The 19,975-nt window shown below is 41.2% G+C and overlaps 1 protein-coding gene across 1 annotated transcript in view; it reads left to right on the forward strand.

Moving 5' to 3' along the window:
• Window positions 1-16: 16 nt before the first annotated feature.
• The window catches only part of ELOVL4 (ELOVL fatty acid elongase 4), a 76,560-nt gene continuing 56,601 nt past the window's right edge, over window positions 17-19,975 (forward strand). Inside the window, exons 1-2 of the mRNA XM_051854523.2 lie at window positions 17-210; window positions 3,695-3,823. The gene's annotated coding sequence lies outside the window, so the exon portion shown is untranslated. The remainder of the gene's footprint in view (window positions 211-3,694; window positions 3,824-19,975) is intronic.

Below are 19,975 nucleotides of genomic sequence, written 5' to 3' on the forward strand. Positions count from 1 at the left end.
CTGCGAGCTCCGTGGATTCCGGGTCTTGTGCGCCTGCGCCACCTACGCGGGGCCTGAGCCCAGCCGGGGCGAGTAGGGGGTTGTTGTAACTGTGTTTGGCAGGCGTTCCCCGGGCGCCATTCAGCCGGTTTTGTGCACCTTACGGTTTTACCAGGCTGAATTTTTTTGCGGAGCGCGAGGGAGATAGCTACTCCGGGGCGGAGTTACCCGGTGAGAGGAAATAAAGGGGCGGGGACGGCTACTCCCAGCCTCAGGACCCGAAGCGTGCGCCGCGGTCGGCCTTTCACCCTAAATGCTACCCCCAGCCCTTTGTCTCCCGAGCTCCTCATTGCCGAGCTTAGGGAGAGTATGGAAATCTGTCCACGGCGCTGCGTTCGGGCCTGCAGCTAGCTCCAGAATCCCGGTGCTGCTTGCCTTTGAGCTTCGTTTACTACTCGACCCTTCAGCAACTCCCTGCTAGTCTTCAAGCCAAGACCCCTCCTTCCCGTTGTCCAAATTCTGAACAGAACTCGCACGCCGGTCGCGATTGCCCTGCCTGTACTCGCCTTATGAGCGCCCATCTCCTCCGAATCTGCCCCTGGGTCCTCCGGGTAAAAACGCCTACCCAGTAATCTTCACTGGGGCAGGGTCCTGCTAAGTGGCGTTGTGGTCCAGGGCAACACTTTCACCAGTGGAAGCAGGGGAGATGGTTCTGTTGTGCTCGCGTTAGGGTTCCTGCTCTAGGGTAACACAGGTTGGTTGTCTTTGTGCTGTGTAGGAAACAACTGCTGTTATCATTGAAGTTGCACAACCGTTCTTAGAACACGCTCGTTCCCAGCCTGGCTAGCCACTCCGCCAGCGTGACCGCCCTTCATCGTAAATGCGTTTTCCGTATCTGCTAGCTATGTACTTTTGGGTCAGTGGAGAAAATGATTTGCAGTACCCTAGTTCACTGATCACCTTTGCACTGTTTGGGTCTAATGCTGCTTTATGCCGGAAAGTAGTTTACTATTCTACCAATTCTTGTTGATGTCTTTGGCGGTTAATCTCAGAGCTTGTTTTCCTGAAAATGCTGCTGCTGAGTAATTTCGCTCTTAACATTTATTCCCTTAGACTCACTGTTTCCATGATCTCAGGGTTTTTTCGTTGTTGTTTTTGTTTGAAGATTAAGCAACATAAACAATGTATTTCAAAGAGTTACAGACAGAAAGGGAGAGACAGACAGAAAAATCTTCCATCTTCTGGTTCACTCCCCAAGTGGCCTCAACCCTCAAGACTGGGCCAAGCCGCAGCCAAGAGTTTCATACGGGTCTCCCACGTAGATGCAGGGGCCCAAGCACCTGGGCGGTTTTCTGCTGCTTTTCCCAGGCCATTAGCAGGCATAGGATGCCAGCATTGCAGGCCCCTGATGATCTCAGCTTTACATATTTAAATACCGTCTATGTGTGGTGACTCCCAAATGTGTATCACCAGCTGAGCTCCTTCCTGAACTTCATACTGAAATAGCCATTGCTTACCTAACATCTCTACCTAAATGCTTCAAAGGCATCTTAAAATAACCAAAATTGATGAGGCCCCACGTTGTGGCATAGCAGGTGGCACCAACATCCCATATCATGCCAATCATGGACCAGCTACTCCACTTCCCAATCAGCTCCCTGCTAATGGTCTGGGAAAAGCAGCAGAAAATTGTCCAAGTGTTTGGGCCCCCACGACCTATGTAAGAGACTTGGATGGTGCTTCTGGCTCTTGGCTTTGACGTGACACAGTCCTGGCTGTTGAAGCCATCTGGGGAGTCAACCAGCAGATGGAGATAACTGTCTCTTTGTCTAGCTCTTCCTCTCTCTAACTCTTTCAAAATAAATAAGTTTATCTAAAAAAAAAAAATAACCAAAACAAAACAAAATAACTGAAATGCTCATTGTCTCCAGTTTTAAGGCCCCAAACCATAAGTCACCCCTGACCCCACATTCAGTCCATGAGCAGATTGAAAGCTCTGTCACAGGAAGCTCCTGCAGTCCCACTTCTGTTCACTTCCTGTTACCACCTTATTCCAAGCAACCTGCACATCTCGCCTGGATTACTCCAGCAGCCTCCGGGCTGGTCTCCCTGCTTCTGCCCAACTCATCTCAATTTATTCTCCAGCACAGCAGAGTAATATTAAATCAGATCATGTCGCTCCTTTACTGAAAACATTTCAGTGATTCCTTTCCAGCTTAGACTAAAAACCCAAGGTCCTTACCGTGGTCTAGAGCTATGCTGTTCAATATGATAGATGTTAGCAACACACAGCGATTAAATACTTGAATATATCTAATGTAAACAAGGAATTGACTTTTTAAATTAATTATAACCTTAAAAAGTGATATTTAGTATACTTATTGAAAGACATATTCTTTGAACAATTTATATGAATCTGTTTTCATCTGTAAATTTTGTAATATCTACATACAGATCAAGTACTTCCAATGAAAATGTCTATTTAGATGTCTATAGTATTTTATACTTATATAGACATATAAGTATAGATTGATCTTAGACATATAAGTATAGATTGATCTATACTATATACTATACTATATATATAGTATATATACTATATATACTATCCATAGATCAATCTATACTTATGTCTATATTACATATATATGTATTTATATAAATATATATATTTTATATAGTATTTTATGTTTGTGCCTGCCTTCTCCAGGGGCGGGGCGGTGTCTGGCTCTGCTGAAAGCTGCTAAAGGATGACAGGGCAGACCGGCAAGGGGCGGGGCTGAGGCCAGGGAAACCCCATAGTCCGTACTCACTTGCCCTTGGGAAGCAGTTCCCTGGCAGGGGGCAAGTTGCATCTCAGGAAGGTGGCACTTGGGTGCCCGTGTGGTTAAGGTGTGGCCCGGAAGCATTTTCCGGCGCTGTCTGCCCAGAGCCCTCGCGCAGGGCTCCGACGGCTCGCAGCAGCAGGTAAAACTCAGCATCTGAGCTGAGCGAGCCGGGTTGTAGCTTCTCTTCACGCTCTGTGTGGTCTGGTTACATGACAGGTGCCAAGAGGTTACGATACGGGTTGCTTGGGTCTGATGTACAGTGTGAATAAATGCTTGCAGCTCTTAGCCCTTTTTTGATCAATGAAGCACTTTTTTATTAATATTTTTCTTTGTATGTAACGGAGGAACTGTAAATCTCCATAGCTGTACAAATAACCCTTTTTCTCCTAAAGAGGAGTCAGTCAGTGCTCCTATATTTTTCGTTTTTTTTGTCAAAACGAGAAGTAAATACTTTAGAATTGTTAAATATATAAATAAAGTGAATAAAGTTGAGTGTTTGGCATGGTTAAAAAAATAAAATACTTATATAGACATATAAGTATATAAAATTAAAAAATAAATAAAATACTTATATAGACATATAAGTATATAAAATAAAAAATACTTAGACATATAAGTATAGATTGATCTTAGACATATAAGTATAGATTGATCTATACTATATACTATACTATATATATAGTATATATACTATATACTATCTATGGATCAATCTATACTTATATGTCTATATAAGTATAAAATACCCCCTGAATTTTGAAAACTTAGTGTGAAAAAATAATTTAACATATTATTGATAATGTCTCAAATATTATTTACAAGTTGAAGTGATATTTTTGTTATATTGAGTTGAATATATTATTAAAATTAATGTCACCCTATCACAGACCAGAAGACAGCAAGCACACAAGATGGCTAAATGCACTTTGATATCATGGACTGAATCCTGGAACAGAAGGAGAACATGAAGGAAAAAAACTGCTGAAATCCGTATAAAGTCTTGGATTCAGTTAATGGTAATGTACCTGTGTTAGTTTCTTAGTCTTGAAAGTATACCATGGTAGTATAAGTTCTTCACACTAGGAAAATTGAGAATTCTACAACAACTCTATGTACTACATTTACAATTTTTATAAATAATATATTCCAAATTTTTTTTAAAAATGAAAATTTGGGGGCTGGTATTGTGGCATAACACGTTAAGCCTCCAGTTACAATGGTGGCATCCTGTATGCTCACTGGTTCAAGACCTGGCTGCTCCGCTTTCAATCCAGCTCCCTGCTAATGCACCTGGGAAAGCAGCCAAAGACAGCCCAAGTACCGGGGCCCCTGCACCCACGTGGGAGACAAAAACTCAGGGTTCCTAGCTAAGGACTGGCCCAGCCCCAGTCATTACGGCCTTCTGGGGAGTAAACCAGTGGATGAAACATCTCTCTCCTTCTCTCTGTCTCTTCTCCTGTCTTTGTAACTCTGCCTTTCAAATAGAAAAAAATCTTTAAACAACATGAAAATTTGATTTCACTTATGTTAATAGAAATTGAAAATTATCAAGTTAGCAATAGTAATCTAGACAAAACTAAAACTTTATATATCTGGCCTATTTGTTTTTGCTTGTTTTTTTTTTTCTCCTGACTCTATGCCTTATCCTACTATAATGCAAACTTGTAAGAACTGAAACTTTCGTTTGTTTTGTTCATTACTATATGCTTAGTCCTTAAAGCAGTGCCTGGTACACTGTAGGCACATGATAAATGTTAGCTAAATACTGATGCTTAGAACCATTACAATATTTGAAAATTCTATTTCTGGCGACATATTTGTATAGTTCCTGCACCACAATTCTCTTTAGGCCTAAAACCAACTTCATCCTGACAATGTAAACTTTTTTTGAGTCTAGTTTCCCACAAAATAATATGATTAGGCAGAAAAGATTATGACTTTATTTTAAGATGGAGAGTTTCAAATTTTTGACACACAAAAATTTGGACCATATAACTTTGCCATCATCACTTTTTTGCCAATCTTTACAATTTTCTGTGTTTTTTCTTCATTGGTTAATATCATTGTTGCAATATATCATTCTGCTCCAAATTTTGATTTTAGAGACTATTTACTACACTTGGATTTATTTTGTGTGTGTGCATAGGTTAAATTTATGATAGTAATACATCTGGTTTTTGTAATGAGTTGTGTGATACTTTACGATAGTGTATTATGGGATAAAGAATTATTAGTGCATGCTGATTTGGGTATACTTAGAATTCTGTGAACCTATAAGAATGAAAGCCTGTTGGGTACTGTCAGGAAAGTTATCACAGAACAGATAGTGATGCTCAAAAGCCCCTCTCCCACCAAAAGAAGAAGAAAAAAAAAACTCCTGGGAGCACTAACAAAATACTCAATAGGTTATGAAGAAAAAGCAATGGTAGCATTGATTATGGTCTGACCAATGAAGAGAGCACTAACAGGTTGCGACTACCACTTGGGTATCAAGTATTATTTAGTAATTTGGGCAACAGATTATGATAACAAATGACAGAAGAAAAATAGCAATCCAAACTCCTATTTTTCTCCATCATGAAGACTAATATTCAAACTGACAATCTGGAAAACAAATATGATTAAAACTGTTAGATCATATATGTGAAAGGCCACTTTTTTTTTTTTTTTTTTTTTTTTGGACAGGCAGAGTTAAACAGAGAGAGAGAGAGACAGAAAGGTCTTCCTTTTTCCGTTGGTTCACCCCCCAAATGGCCGATGAGCTGCACCAATCTGAAGCCAGGAGCCAGGTGCCTCTCCTGGTCTCCCATGTGGGTGCAGGGCCCAAGCACTTGGGCCATCCTCCACTGCACTCCAGGGCCACAGCAGAGAGCTGGCCTGGAAGAGGAGCAACTGGGACTGAATCCAGCGCCTCAACCAGGACTAGAACCCGGAGTGCCAACGCCACAGGCAGAGGATTAGCCTGGTGAGCCATGGCGCCGGCCCCAAACATTTAATATTCATTCAAATTTTCTGACACAGGATTTTTTAAAAAAATTATTCGTATGTTTTCAGTCTCTGCTATACAGAAGGATCTCACCTAGCTGGGTAATACTCTAAAATACACTAGAAAAACTGAACAGCATTGTAAAAATTTATAAAGATTATGCCAGATGCATTGTTGGCAACCTCTGAAAAGTAATTAAAAAACAAGAGCAATGATAGACAACCAAAAATGAAAAAAATGTTACTTTTATAAAAGGTAGAATTTGGAAGCTATAGATCTATATTATGTTGATGTAGACTTTAGCCCAATTCTGAGATAGATTATTGGATTGTTGGAAAGCAAAGATCTCTGGATACCAATATAAGTTGACATGAGAACAAGTCATAGAGTATATTGTAAATTCTTGCTTTGGTTATTTCTAAATTTAGAAAAGAGAAGGCCATAAATATAGTATATCTTTTTTTAAAAGATTTATTTATTTTATTTGAAAGTCAGAGTTACACAGAGAGAGGAGAGGCAAAGAGAGGGAGAGAGGTCTTCCATCCGATGGTTCACTCCCCAGATGGCTGCAATGGCCAGAGCTGTGCCAATCCGAAACCAGGAGCCAGGAGCTTCTTCCTGGTCTCCCCCATGACTTCGACCACCTTCTGCTGCAATCCCAGGCCATAGCAGAGAGCTGGATTGGAAGTGGAGCAGCCGGGACTAGAACAGGTGCCCATATGGAATGCTGGCACTTCAGGCCAGGGCGTTAACTCACTGTGCCACAGCGCTGGCCCCAGAATATCTTAACATTAGAAAACAATATGGGGTTTTTGGACAAGAGAAGAACATGTGCATCCCACATTGGTAATGTGAGATAACTCTGCAGCTCTACAATGTTCTCAAATACCACTTGTTCTCCTTGATAGGTGACAACTAACTGAGCACCAAAAAGGAAACCTGTTAAAGTGAAATGAACACTATGAGAAATGGTGACTTGATCAGCCCTCACCCTGACTGTTGATGAGCAACTTGATATGTTATACCTCTGAGTATTTTTTTTGTTTGTTCTACTTAATACTTTTGGTTGAATACTGTAATCAATACACAATTCTTCTTAAGTGCTGAAACTTAACTGAAAAGTGATCACTGTTAAAAATAAGAGTGGGAATAAGAGAGGGAAGAGATGTGCAATTCGGGACATGCTCAAGCTGACTTACCTCAAACGGTAGAGTTAGAAACATACCAGGGGATTCCAATTCAATCCCATCAAGGTGGCATGTACCAATGCCATCTCACTAGTCCAAGTGATCAATTTCTGTTCACAATTGATCATAATGATAGGACTAAGAACCAAAGGGATCACATAAACAAGACTAGTGTCTGCAAATACTAGCTGATAGAATAAAAAAGGGAGAGAATGATCCAACATGGGAAGTGAGATACACAGCAGACCCATAGAATGGCAGATGTCCTAAACAGCACTCTGGCCTCAGAATCAGCCCTTAAGGCATGTGGATCTGGCTGAAAAGCCCATGAGAGTATTTCAGGCATGGAAAGCCAAGACACTCTGGGGGGGAAAAAAAAAAACCTAAATGAAAGATCTCTATAGTGAGATCCCAGTGGAAAGAACGGGTCATCAAAGAAGGAGGTACCTTTCTCTGAAGGGAGGAGAGAACTTCCACTTTGACCATGGCCAATTATCAGTCAGTGAACTCAGGGGGCTTCCATAGCCTTGGCAGCTCATGACAAGAGCCTAAGGTGATTACTGAGGCCATCAACAAGAGTGTCAATTTGTTAAGTCAACAACAGGAGTCACTGTGCACTTACTCCTCATGTAGGATCTTTGTCCTTTGTGTGCTGTACATTGAGATTTAATGCTATAACTAGTACTCAAACAGCATTTTTCACTTTATGTTTCTGTGTGGGAGCAAACTGTTGAAATCTTTACTTAATGTATGCTAAACTGATTTTCTGTATATAAAGAGAAACAAAAATGAATCTTGATGTGAATGGAAGGGGAGAGGGAGTGGGAAAGGGGAGGGTTGCGGGTTGGAGGGACGTTATGGGGGGGAAGCCATTGTAATCCATATTCTGTACTTTGGAAATTTATATTCATTAAATAAAAGTTTAAAAAAAATGTTCTCAAAAACCATTTCATAATGACTTCAGGAAGACTTCAAGTTGACCCTAACAGTAGGCTTCAGAATTCTGTCCTTGATCTTGTGTGATGAGCGTACAGAACTAATGCTTATTGATTTTTCACTACTAATTAAAGCAAAAAAGGCAATGTTGTAAGAGACTTAAAAAGATAAATTTAGCAATGTGACATTCATGGGGTAAATATAAAACATCAATTAGGTTCATAAAAATAAAATTCTCAAATATAGGGTCCAGCCAAGATGAAGGGATATGGTCCATATATATTCTCTGGAAACAATAACACAAACTCTAAAAAATAAAACAATAGTTCTCAAGTATTAGGCATCAGGGTGATGATCTTTCTGAGGAGAGAAACAAAGAAGTGAGTCTGAAGGTTGTTCCCAGATAGCTTCCTAGGGAGAGTGTCCAAGCTGTAAGGGGAATCCAGGTATTGCCTGGCATTCTGCTTTTGTTGAGGAGATAAAGCTTACAAGTCTGGGATGGTCAACGTAGCTAGCTGACATTCACAGGACAGAATGTCAAAGAAAAGACAGCAGGAAGCCTGAAGGGGATAAATCCCCACAAGTCTCCAGTGAAGTGTGATAAGGGAATATCTATCTCAAGGCCAGAAGAAAATTATAGCCAGAGGAAAGGCTTAGGGAGAATACTCCCTAGAGCTCAAAAAAGGTAAGGAATAGTTCATTCTTACAAAGTGGCAGGTAGAGACTCTTGGTATTGCTTTGCTATTGAGGCAAAATTAGCCCCAGACTAAAGCCTAAGCTGGTTCAGCCTACCAAAGCCTAAGAGCATATCTTACAGGACAGAAAGACAGACTGCTTGTTTTCCACATGATTTAACTGCATCCCATAACAAAGCTCAAGGTTATCATAGATGGGGTGGCCTTTGGCTTAGGGATTAGAGCCCTGGTTAAGATGCCTGTACCCCATATCTTAGTGTGTGGGTTCAGCTCCTGGCTCTGGCTCCAGCTTCCTGCCAGTGCAGACCTGGGGAGGCAGCAGGTGATGGCTCAAGTACTTGATTCCCTGCCATCTACATGGGAGACCTGGATTGAGTTCTTGGCTCTCAGCTTCAGCCTGACCCAGTTCTGGCCACTGTGGATATTTGGTGAGGAAACCAGAAGATGGGAGCACTCTGTCTTTCTGTCACTCTGCCACTTGGCTTAAAAGCAAACAAACAAATAAAAAACCTTTGTAGGGAAAAAACATTTGGAGGGAAAAGGATTATAGAAATTCAAGAAAATTTAATCAGGCCATTACAATGTCTGCTATATATTTGAAAGAATTTCCAAGCATTAAAAGCAAGAAAACATAACTGTAAATGAGAGAATGGAGAGACCACTCAATTGAAACAGACTCAGAAATGCATAAATGACAGAATAGACAGGGATACTAAAACAGTAATTAAAACTGTATTGCATATGTTCCTGAAATTAGAAGAAAGTGTAAACATGTTAAGAGAAGATCTGAAATATATGAGGAAACCCAAAACAAATGTCTGGAGATGAAAAATATAATATCTACAATAAAACTACATTGGATAAGTGTGAGAGCCAGTTAGACTCTGGAAAACAAAAGATCATTAAACTCAAAAACAAAGCTAAAAATCTATATATGGCTCAGCATTGTGATGCAGTAGGTTAAGCCACTACTTGCAGTGTCGGCATCCCTTAGCAGAGTGCTGGTTCAAGTCCTGACTACTCTGCTTTCCACTCAGCTTCCTGCTTATGTGCTTGAGAGGCAGCCTATGATGGCCCAAGTACTTGAGTTTCTGCCACCCACCTGGGAGACCCAGTTGGAATTCTTGCCTCCTGGCTTCAGCCTAGCCCAGTTCTGGATGCTACAGGCGTCTGGGGGAGTAAAACAGTACATGGAAGATCTCTCAGTTTCACTGTATCCTTCTCTGTCCCTATTTTTCACTCTGTAATTCTGCTGTTTTTTTTTTCAAAGATTTATTTATTTACTTAAAAGGAGTTACATACAGAGAGAAGAAGAGGCTGAGAGGGAGAGAGAGAGGTCTTCCATCCACTGGTTCACTCCTTAGATGGCTGCAATGGCTGGAGCTGTGCCAATCCCAAGCCAGGAGCCAGGAGCTTCCTTTGAGTCTCCCATACATGTGCAGGGGCCCAAGGACTTGGGCCATCTTCTGCTTTCCCAAGTCATAGCAGAGAGCTGGATTGGAAGTGGAGCAGCCAGGATTCAAACCGGCATCCATATGGGATACTGGCACTGCAGGCGGCGGTTTACCTGCTATGCCACAGCACTGGCCGCAAATTCTGCCTTTTAAATACATCAATAAATCTTTTAAAAATCGATGCAAATTGAAACAGAAACAAAACAAAAATAAATAGTACAACAGTGAGTTATTGTTGTTGTATTTGTTTATTTGAGATGTAGAGCTACAGAGAGAGGAAGAAACAGAAAGTTCTTTCACCTGCTGGTTCACTCCCCATATGGCCACAATAACCAGAGCTAGGCTGATCTGAAGCCAGGAGCTTCTTCCAGGTATCCCATATGGGTGCAGGGGCCCAAGTACTTGGGCATCTTCCACTGCTTTCCCAGGCCATAAGAAGAGAGCTGGTTCGCAAGAGGAACAGCTGGAACACAAACCAGTGCCCTTATAGAATGCCAGTGTCACAGGCAGAGGCTTAGCCTACTACTCCTCAGCACCGGCCCTGAGATTGAAGTTTTCAAAGGGATGTTTTCCTTCGTGAGGGAGAACTAAAGAGTGTATTTGAATAAAAATGGCCAAAATTTGTCCAAATGTGTTGAAAACTGTAAACCAACACATTGAAGTAGTTCAACAGTTGCCAAGCATAAAAAGCTTTATGAAAGTTTTAACTAGGCACTAAATTAAGTTGTTCAAAACTGGTGATAAAAGGAAAAAAAAAAGCAACAAAGGAAAAAAGACACATTACATATAGTGAAATAATCATTAGGATAGTAGCAGAATTCTCAGAAACAATGTAACCCAAAAAACAGTGGTTCAACATCTTTAAAATACTGAAAGGAGGGGCCAGCGCCGTGACGCAGTAAATTAATCCTCCGTCTGTGGCGCCGGCATCCTATATGGGTGCCAATTCTAGTCCCAGTTGCCCTACTTCCAATCCATCTCTCTGCTGTGGCCTAGGAAAGCCACATCTCCCTCTCGCTGTCTGTAACTCTACCTCTCAAATAAAATAAATAAAATCTTTAAGAAAATATTGAAAGGAAAAAACAGTCTTTCAACTTAGAATTGTAAACCCAATAAACAGTGTTTATTATGAAGAAAAAAATATATTTCAGACACAAAATATGAGAGAATTCATAATCTGTAGAAGTGCACTACAAGAAATATTAAAGGCCTCCAGGCAGAATATTTCTGAATCTGGGGCCATTGCTGTAGCTTAATGGGTTAAGACACAGTCTGTGGTGCCAGCATCACATCTGGGTGCCGGTTCGGGTCCCAGCTGCTGCACTTCTGATTCAGCTCTCTGCTAATGTGCCTGGGAAAGCAATGGAGGATGGCCCAAGTCCTTGGGCCCTTGCACTCACATGAGAGATTCAGAAAAAGCTTCTGACTCCTGGCTTCAGCCTGGCCCACCCCAGTTCGTTACGGCCATTTGGGGAGTGAACCAGTGGATAGAAGACTTCTCCCCATACCATCCCTGCTTTGCCTCTCTCTCCCTCTCTTTTCTATAACTCTGCCTTTCAAAAAATAAATCCCTTTTAAAAAAAGAAAATTTATGAATCTATATTAAAAAATGAACACTGGAAATGGTAAATATGTGGATATATATAAAAAAACCTTTTAGCTTTTAAAAATACCTCTACAACTAAGGCCAAAAAATTTTCATATTTGTAACATACACAAAAGCAAAACTTGGCAACAATAGCACTAGTACTGGGAGGAGGAAAATTGAAATATACTGCTTAATTTTTTCCCTGGTATATGTAAATGGAATAACATTACTTATAATAAGTTAAAGATGCATTTTATAAGCTTCCACTCTCTATTATGGTACCAGGTAGCCACATGGTATCCCTTGAACACTTAAAATGAAACTAGTCCAAAATGAAATGTGCTGTAAGTATAAAATCCTTGCCAGGAGCAGACATTTGGACTAGTGGTTAAGAAGCAAGTTAAACTACTAGTTGAACAATACCTTTTACCTTGTGTGGTTGTGTGAGTGCAGCCTGTTGAAATCCTTACTTAGTATATACTAAGTTGATCTTCTGTATATGAAGGTAATTGGAAAATGAAACTCAATGAAGGGTGGGATGGGAGAGGGAGTGGGAGAGGGGAGGGCCACGGGAGGGAGTGAGTTTGGGGGGGAGCCACAACAATGCAAAAATTGCACTTTGTAAATTCACATTTATTAAATAAAAAAAAACCCTACAGCTACCAAAAAAGAAGCAGCAGCAGCAGCAAGACAAGACATTCACACTTTGGAGTGCCTGGATGTGATAACCGGCTCTGGTCCTGATTCCAACTTCCATTTAATGCAGACCGTGGGAAATAGTGATGGTGACTTAAGTGATTAGATTTCTGCCTCCAATGTAGGAGGCCTAGATTGTGTTCCCGGATTCTAGCTTTGGCCCTAGCCCAGCCCTAGCTATTGCAGGCATTGGGGAGTGGACCAACAGATGACAGTCCTCTCTCTTTGCTTCTCAAATAATAAACTAATGAAGCACACCAGATTTCAAAGATATACAGTGAAAAAATTATGAAATTTGTCATTAACATTTTATACTGCTACAGGTTGAAATAATAATAATTTGAGGGTATTGGTTTAAACAAAGATAGTATTCAAATTAATTTCATTGGTTCCTTTTAATTTTTTTTGATAGGTTGACTATTAGAAAAGTTGTAAGTTATATATGATTCACATTTCATACAACAGGCTTCAAAAAGTTTATGGAAATTTTATATTAAAAAACTGCATGGATTTCAAAAACAATTTACACCAAGATAAATTTCTTCTAAACTTTTAGAAGTATCCTTGTATCTTTTGGACAGTGTTGCTAGAAGCCATAAAGCAACCCCACAAAACAAAAAATAAATAAATAAACAATCAAAATAAAAACAAAAAGATTTAGATATTAAAGGAACAGAAAGAAGGAAATGAAAAATATTCAATAAATCTAAAATGATACTGAAAAGGGAAAAAAAAGAACAAGTCATAAAAATAGAAAAAGTTAGCAAAATGGTAGATTTAAATCAAACTATGCCAATTATCAGATTAAATGTAGATGACCAAATACTCCCTGAAAAGGTAAAGATATTCATATGAAATTTAAAAACAAAAAGTCCTCAACACTTTACTGTCAACAAGAAACCCAACATGAAAGCATGAAGACAGGGCCAGCACTGTGGTGTAGCAGGTAAAGCTGCCGCCTGCAGTGCAGGCATCCCATATGGATAGGGATTCGAGTCCTGGCTGCTTCACTTTTGATCAGATGTCTGCTAATGGCCTGGGAAAGCAGCAACAGATGGCCCAAGTCCTTGGACCCCTGTACCCACTTGGGAGAAGAAGCTCCTGGCTCCTGGATTCAGTTCTGCCCAGTTCCAGCAAATGTGGCCATTTGGGGAGTGAACCAGCAGATGGAAGACCACGCTCTCTCTCTCTCTCTCTCTCTCTCTCTCTCTATGCCTCTGTAACTCTGTTTTTTTTTCTTAAAAAAAAAAAAAAAAGCATGAAGATACAAATGGATAAAAGCAAAAGAATGAAAAACTATGCCATGCTAGCACAATGAGATTAATAAAATCTTTTTTAAAAGATTTATTTATTTGAAAAGTCGGAGTTACATACAGGGAGAAAGAGAAAAAAAGCCTGCCATCCACTGGTTCACTCCCCAGGTGGCTGAAAAGGCCTAGGCTGAGCCAGGCTGAAGCCAGGAGCCAGGAACTTCATCCAGGTCTCTCATATGGGTAATGGGACACAAGCACTTGTGTCATCTTTTGCTGTTTTCCTAAACCATCAGCAGGGAAGTGGATGAGAAGTGGAGTAGCTTGGACTATGGCTGTCGCATATATGGGGTGTTGGCATCACAGGCGGAGGCTTATAGCTGCTGCACTACAATGCCAGCTCCCACTAATAAAATCTTAAGACTTGGCAGAGGTTTCAAAATAGACTTGAGTTTTTGATTACCTGCGTGAATGATCTTTGTCTTCTAATCTTGGGGAGATTTTTGAAAACATTCTCAGTCATGAATCCAAAGTGGAAACTTATCAGAGGTAAGTCCTTCTGCTAGAAATCCAGATACAGTTCTTTCAAGAATAGTCCCAGATTTCACGTAAACGTTACTTCTCTATGATGGGTAAGAATAATTTTTGATACATTTCATAGTAATGGATTTGACAGTCAGTCTCTCAGGATTGGCCTAGATAGTTCAGAGTAGCTAATAATGAAAATGTGTCTGCCTAAATCTTTAGAATGCAGAAATGGGATTTAATTGGAATAAGCTGTCCCGTGATTGGAATAAGTATTCTAACTACATAGTTCCCACCATTGTACTGTATCTGCATTCACCATGACCCAGGTTACTGATCTGGAGAGAACTGAAATTCAAACAATAAAGAGAGAGGGAAAATAAACATGTAAAATGCTTTTCTATGATGTACACTGTGAAGAGCTACAATAGTATTGCTTCTTGATTTACCTAAGCTGATCAAAATTTCAGAGGAACCAAATGAACATGGAAAGAAGAGATGTATATCCAGGATGCAGGTTTATATCAGCTCTAGCTGCCAGAACAGGGTATCACGGACTAGGTGGCTTAAACAACAGACATTTATTTTCTCACAGCAGTTCTGGAGGCTGGAAAGTCAAGATCACAGCAGCAGCAGCAGGGCTGGCAACTGGTGAGGCCTCTTTCTGCAACTTGGCCGTGGCATTTGCTCTCAGTGTCCTTGCATGACCTTTTGCTTGTTTGTTTTCCTCTCCTGTGGGACAGTGGAAAGGAAGAATCTCCAGTGCCACTTTCTTCTCATGGTCCTATTGGATTAGGGCCCCAGCGTTGGGACTTCATTTACTCTTAATTACCTTCTTACCGACTATATTTCCAAATGCAGTCACATTGAGGTCTAGAGCTTCCACATATGAATTTTGAGAAAACACAGTCCAGTCTATAACAAAATGTGTCTGGGGAGACTAATGGAATCAGTCTAGCCTCTGAGAACTGACTATCCCTAATAATATTTATTAGGTAATGGATATATGATGTGCAGATGTCGTGCAGGGTACAAGAATATACCAGACCGCTATCACACCAGATAAAAATAATGCAAAATGAAATGATGCAAAACATTCCTTTGGTCCTGATGTTAATACCATCTTCAAAATCTTTCCTCTTTTTGTTTCCACATTTATGCTTTCTTTTAATTGATTTCTTTCATATATTTGGTGACCCCATTTACATTTCTCCTGTTTGTCTGTCATTACTCTGTGGAAGCCATCATAATCTGTTCTTTACAAGGACAACAATGGTTTCCCAATCTGTATCTTTGTGTTTGCTCTTATCCTCCTTCAGATGATCCTTTGAAAGTATAAATCAGAATGTCACAGTCTTCAGTGGTTTCCTGTTTTAAAAATAAACCCAACATCCTTAATTCAGTCTGTGAGGCTCCAGATGATCTGGTCCCTACCTGGCATAATTCTCCCCGTCAGTTCCTCAGTTATTCTTCAAGTCTTCAGTGGTTTTCAGAGGGGCCAAGCTAACTTAGGTCCCCTCTTTACACCTGACTGTAGATCTTGAGGAAAGATTAATTAATCTAAAAGATTAATGATAGCAAATATCTTTTCAAGTGCTTATTTGCTATCTACACTTTAAAAAAATTTTATTTGAGAGACTGGACGATAGGAGGGGACTAAAGCCACCAGTATCTCAAGATATGTTCCATGGGGACTGACACTGTGCCACAGCAAGTTAAGCTACCACCTGTGATACTGGCATCCCACGTTGGAGTGCTGTTTTGAGTCCTGGCTGCTCTGCTTTTGACCCAGATCCTTGATAATGTGCCAGGAGAGCAACAAGATGAACCAAGTTCATGAGTCCCTGCCACCCATGTGAGAGACCTTTGGAGTTTCAGGCTCCTGGGTTCAGCTTGGCTCAGCCTAGGCCATTGAGGCCATTTATGGAATGAACTAGCAGACAGAAGAAATCACTCTGTCTCTCTCTCCCTCTTCCTCTCTCTTCATCACTCCCTGCCTCCCTGTCACTCTGCCCTTGGAATAATAAATCTGTTTTAAAAAGTGTCCTATCACATGTCACCTGGAGCAGGCAGGAGTTGAAATATTTGAGCCAATGCAGAGATGTCATCCATTGGCGTGAAGATTGAGTTTCGCGGTATGCTACTGAGCGGTGCTGCTTAATCTTTTCTCAGCACTAGATACAAGGAACTTCTTAACTCCCCTGAGAATGGAGGAGGGTGCTGTTAGAAATGGGAAGGGAAAATCTCACCCAAAGTGATGGTAGTTTCTCAGATTATGACATGCCGCTGCTTACAACCATTCATAGCTGTCCTAGTAACTTAGATGAGAAGTTGTGCCCCTTCCCCAAGTCTCCAAGGCCTTGCATGGCTAGGCCCTTTCTGATTCCCAAACTCATCTCACGTCACTCTTACCCTGCTCAGTAAAGTAGTTCTCTAGTCTTCTCTCACATCCTGGGACACAGTGAAGACCCTTTGTTGCTGCTTCTGGCTAGGACACTTCTCCACAGACCTTCAGTGGTTGGCCCTTTTCCATCTTTTTCATTTTGAGGTCTTTTCAATGAGGCCTTGCCTAAGAACCTTGCTCAGGGTAACCCCCCAATTCCCTTCCTGTTGTTCATCCCATCAACACACTTGTTCCCTTCCTAGTCCTTAACAGAATCTGTCCCTATCCTGTTCAGTTGCATATTCATGTATTTATTATGTGTCTCCCCCTACAATGTACTCTTTGAGGATGATATCCTTATGTATTTGATCATGATTATGCTAAAAACCTGCATGGCACCTAGCATATTGTAGGTAGTTAATAAAAACTGTTGAACAAATGACTGAATTTCCTTGTCCATCTTACACAACAGGCTATGAGCTGTGTAAGAACTGGATTGAGGCTTGTTTCGCTCATTATTGTTGGGATGTACTTAATGAATATGTGCTGAATAAAAATGAAGGAAAAACATCAAGTCAACAGTTATAAAGCCAGGAACACTGTGGAAACCCAAGAAGGCCTGACCCTTCTGACCAGATAGTAGTTAAGTCTAGCAGCTTCCTTCATCCATAGGTTTGTGAGCCTGCATGCAGCTCTGAGGGGACCAGGCGAACACTAGTACAAAACAAATTTCCTTAGTCTCCCTTGCCTGAAGTACATTCAGGGTTGTGTGAAGATGACCCAGATTTCAGGGTTTATTTCCCCTGTATACATATATGCTGGTGCTCAGCCCCCAAGATGTCCCCTTTTGCATTTCTGAGGGTCCTCGGGCAGGAACTGACTTGTGTAAGTCTAGCTTTACTAATGCTTCTACTGCCTTGCGGACACCACATTCTGCTCCAAGTCTCTCCTAGTGTCCTCCAAGCATCTCATTCTTCAGCAAACCCTGCTGCTACTCAGACTCCACTGACCGCAGAGGAGTACACTCCATGCATTTCCTGAATGTTCACAACAACAAAGCTTGATCTGTGGCAAATCAGGGGTTAGCTCTCTTCCCTTGGGACCTTGCAGTATGAGGGGTGGAAAATAGTGCAGTGTGTGTGCATGTGTGACTTAGTGTTGTATCGAGTGTTCAGTGAACACCCTTAGTTTTTACTTATGGCCTTCACTTAGCACACAGACATTAGTCTAGGGCACTGGGCTGGAAACAGATGGGAGTGAGGGTCATAAAGCTGGACTAAGAATCTTGTTTTTTCTTCTGATGATGAAGGGCATGTTATTGGAGAGCTCATTGTACTCCCTCCCACCACATTTAAAATGAGTTCCCCCTTGTAAGACTCTAGAGAGCCTCTTCAGTTTGACATCTGTCAGAGTGTCTCACACTGTACTCAACAATGCCTCGTAGCCCAAGCAGGAGATGAAGCTGAAGTTCTTTCCCACAGGCTGTGTAGGCCCCAACGAAATAGGCTGGTTTCACCAATTCCCTGGGCAAGCTCAGACAGGCCTAAACTTGCAGAACTGCAGCCAAGATTCAAGCCGAAACTCTGCTCTCCTAATGCATGAGAAAATCTTCAAATGAACTCAGCAGTGACAAGTCTTGAAATCATACAAATACACTTCCCACCCTTGGCAATAAAGACAGCCATCAGCAACATGGGCCAGCCACCCCACAGGACACTCTGCCAAGAGCAGAAAAGTTTGAACTTCCAACATTTCTGCTTGTTCATATATAAGTACATAGACTAGAAGGATATATTTAATTAAAATAGTTTCTATGTTTGGATGGTGAAATTGCAATGCTTTTTCTTAAGTTTAAATTGTATACTTCATTACTCATTGCAAGTAAAGGACAACGAAAGGAAGTGAAGATTGCTATTATGTATTTGTGAGCCTACCTGACCTAAGATCATCAGCACAGTAGCACCCTGTTGTTCAAGACAAGAATTAATAATTCCCTCTAATTTCTTGGTCAGTTTGTGAACTTGTATGTCAAAAGCCATAACACAGAAGATGCAAGAACTATCACATTTGTTTATAATCTACAGATCACTTGAAATTCAACTCCAGCCCCATTCTTACAGGCTGGTGGGAAATTTAGAAGCAATGGGGGCCCCATCCACAAAAGGCTCTGCGTTGCATCTTGTATTCGCTAAGACCCAAGAAGGCCTCAGTCATCAGTCATTTGCTCTCACTGACTTCTGTTGAAGCACCATGACATTTCCAGGGACCTTTGTGGCTCTGGTTCACATTCAGCATACAGGAGTGCATCATCAACAAAGCTGACAGCTTTCTGAATGTCCCCAGAAAGAGACTGGCTCCTCTCCGGCTTTTGCCCCCTCTTGCCTCTGGGGCAAGGAAATCCTAAAGGATTGGCCATTTGTTTGGAATTAATGTTTCTCCGAATTTGATCAACACAAATCCCTAGAGACCATTTATAACAATGAAAACACATGCAATTAATTTTCTTAGCATAGAACTGTGAAAATCAATATAAGAAATTGTATTCTAAAGTAATTCTTGCATGTAATGGTTAAAGTCTTTGCTAATATTTATTTAGATTTCCTACTTATTATATTTTCATTGTACCTTCTCTGAGGGGCCTGAATAAACTTGCTGTCTGAATACATAAAAGCCCAAGACCTTTCTTCAGTTAACTGTAAAAAAAAATGGATATATATTTTTTTCTAGTGTCTGGGGGCTTGAAGTTTCCTCCTTACATGATGAAATGTGTGTATTTTAGTGATAGGAGCAATTTCCTACTGCTTTCTTATTGTTCTCTTTCTTTTCAAAGTTTCCTGACTAAGGCTCTCACTTACTCTGAACACACACATGCAGTGAGGCATTCCTCTGGGGTGGAGGGATAGAAGTCACCCACACACAGTCTCTTGCACAACACAGGTCTGATTAGAGTTCTGCTTGCGCCATGGAGATCCAGGACGGTGACTGAGGCCCCTGTCACAGGCTCACTCCCTGCTTTATCTGATAGGACACGATTGTACAGGGAGTGTCTAGCCACCCAGCTGGTGCTGTCAGAACCCACAGGTGTCTCTGGGGTGAAGAAGAGGGAAAAAAAGGATTCCTTTCCTCTCAAAACAATCAAGATGAGAAAAAAAGAAAATTAAGAGGCTTCTTCCCACAGTAACAAGGTTCTGGACAGAGAGATAGAAGAAAAGCAGACACTGATAAAGTGGTTAATATATATATATATTTTTTTGACAGGCAGAGTTAGACAGTGAGAAAGGTCTTCCTTCCGTTGGTTCACCCCCCAAATGGCCACTACAGCCGGCGTGTCGATCCGAAGCCAGGAGCCAGGTGCTTCCTCCTGGTCTCCCATGCAGGCGCAGGGCCCAAGTACTTGGGCCATCCTCCACTGCCTTCCTGGGCCACAGCAGCAAGCTGGACTGGAAGAGGGGCAACTGGGACAGAATC

Source organism: Oryctolagus cuniculus, chromosome 5, assembly GCF_964237555.1.
Source record: "Oryctolagus cuniculus chromosome 5, mOryCun1.1, whole genome shotgun sequence".
NCBI classification, from domain to species: Eukaryota; Metazoa; Chordata; class Mammalia; order Lagomorpha; family Leporidae; genus Oryctolagus; species Oryctolagus cuniculus.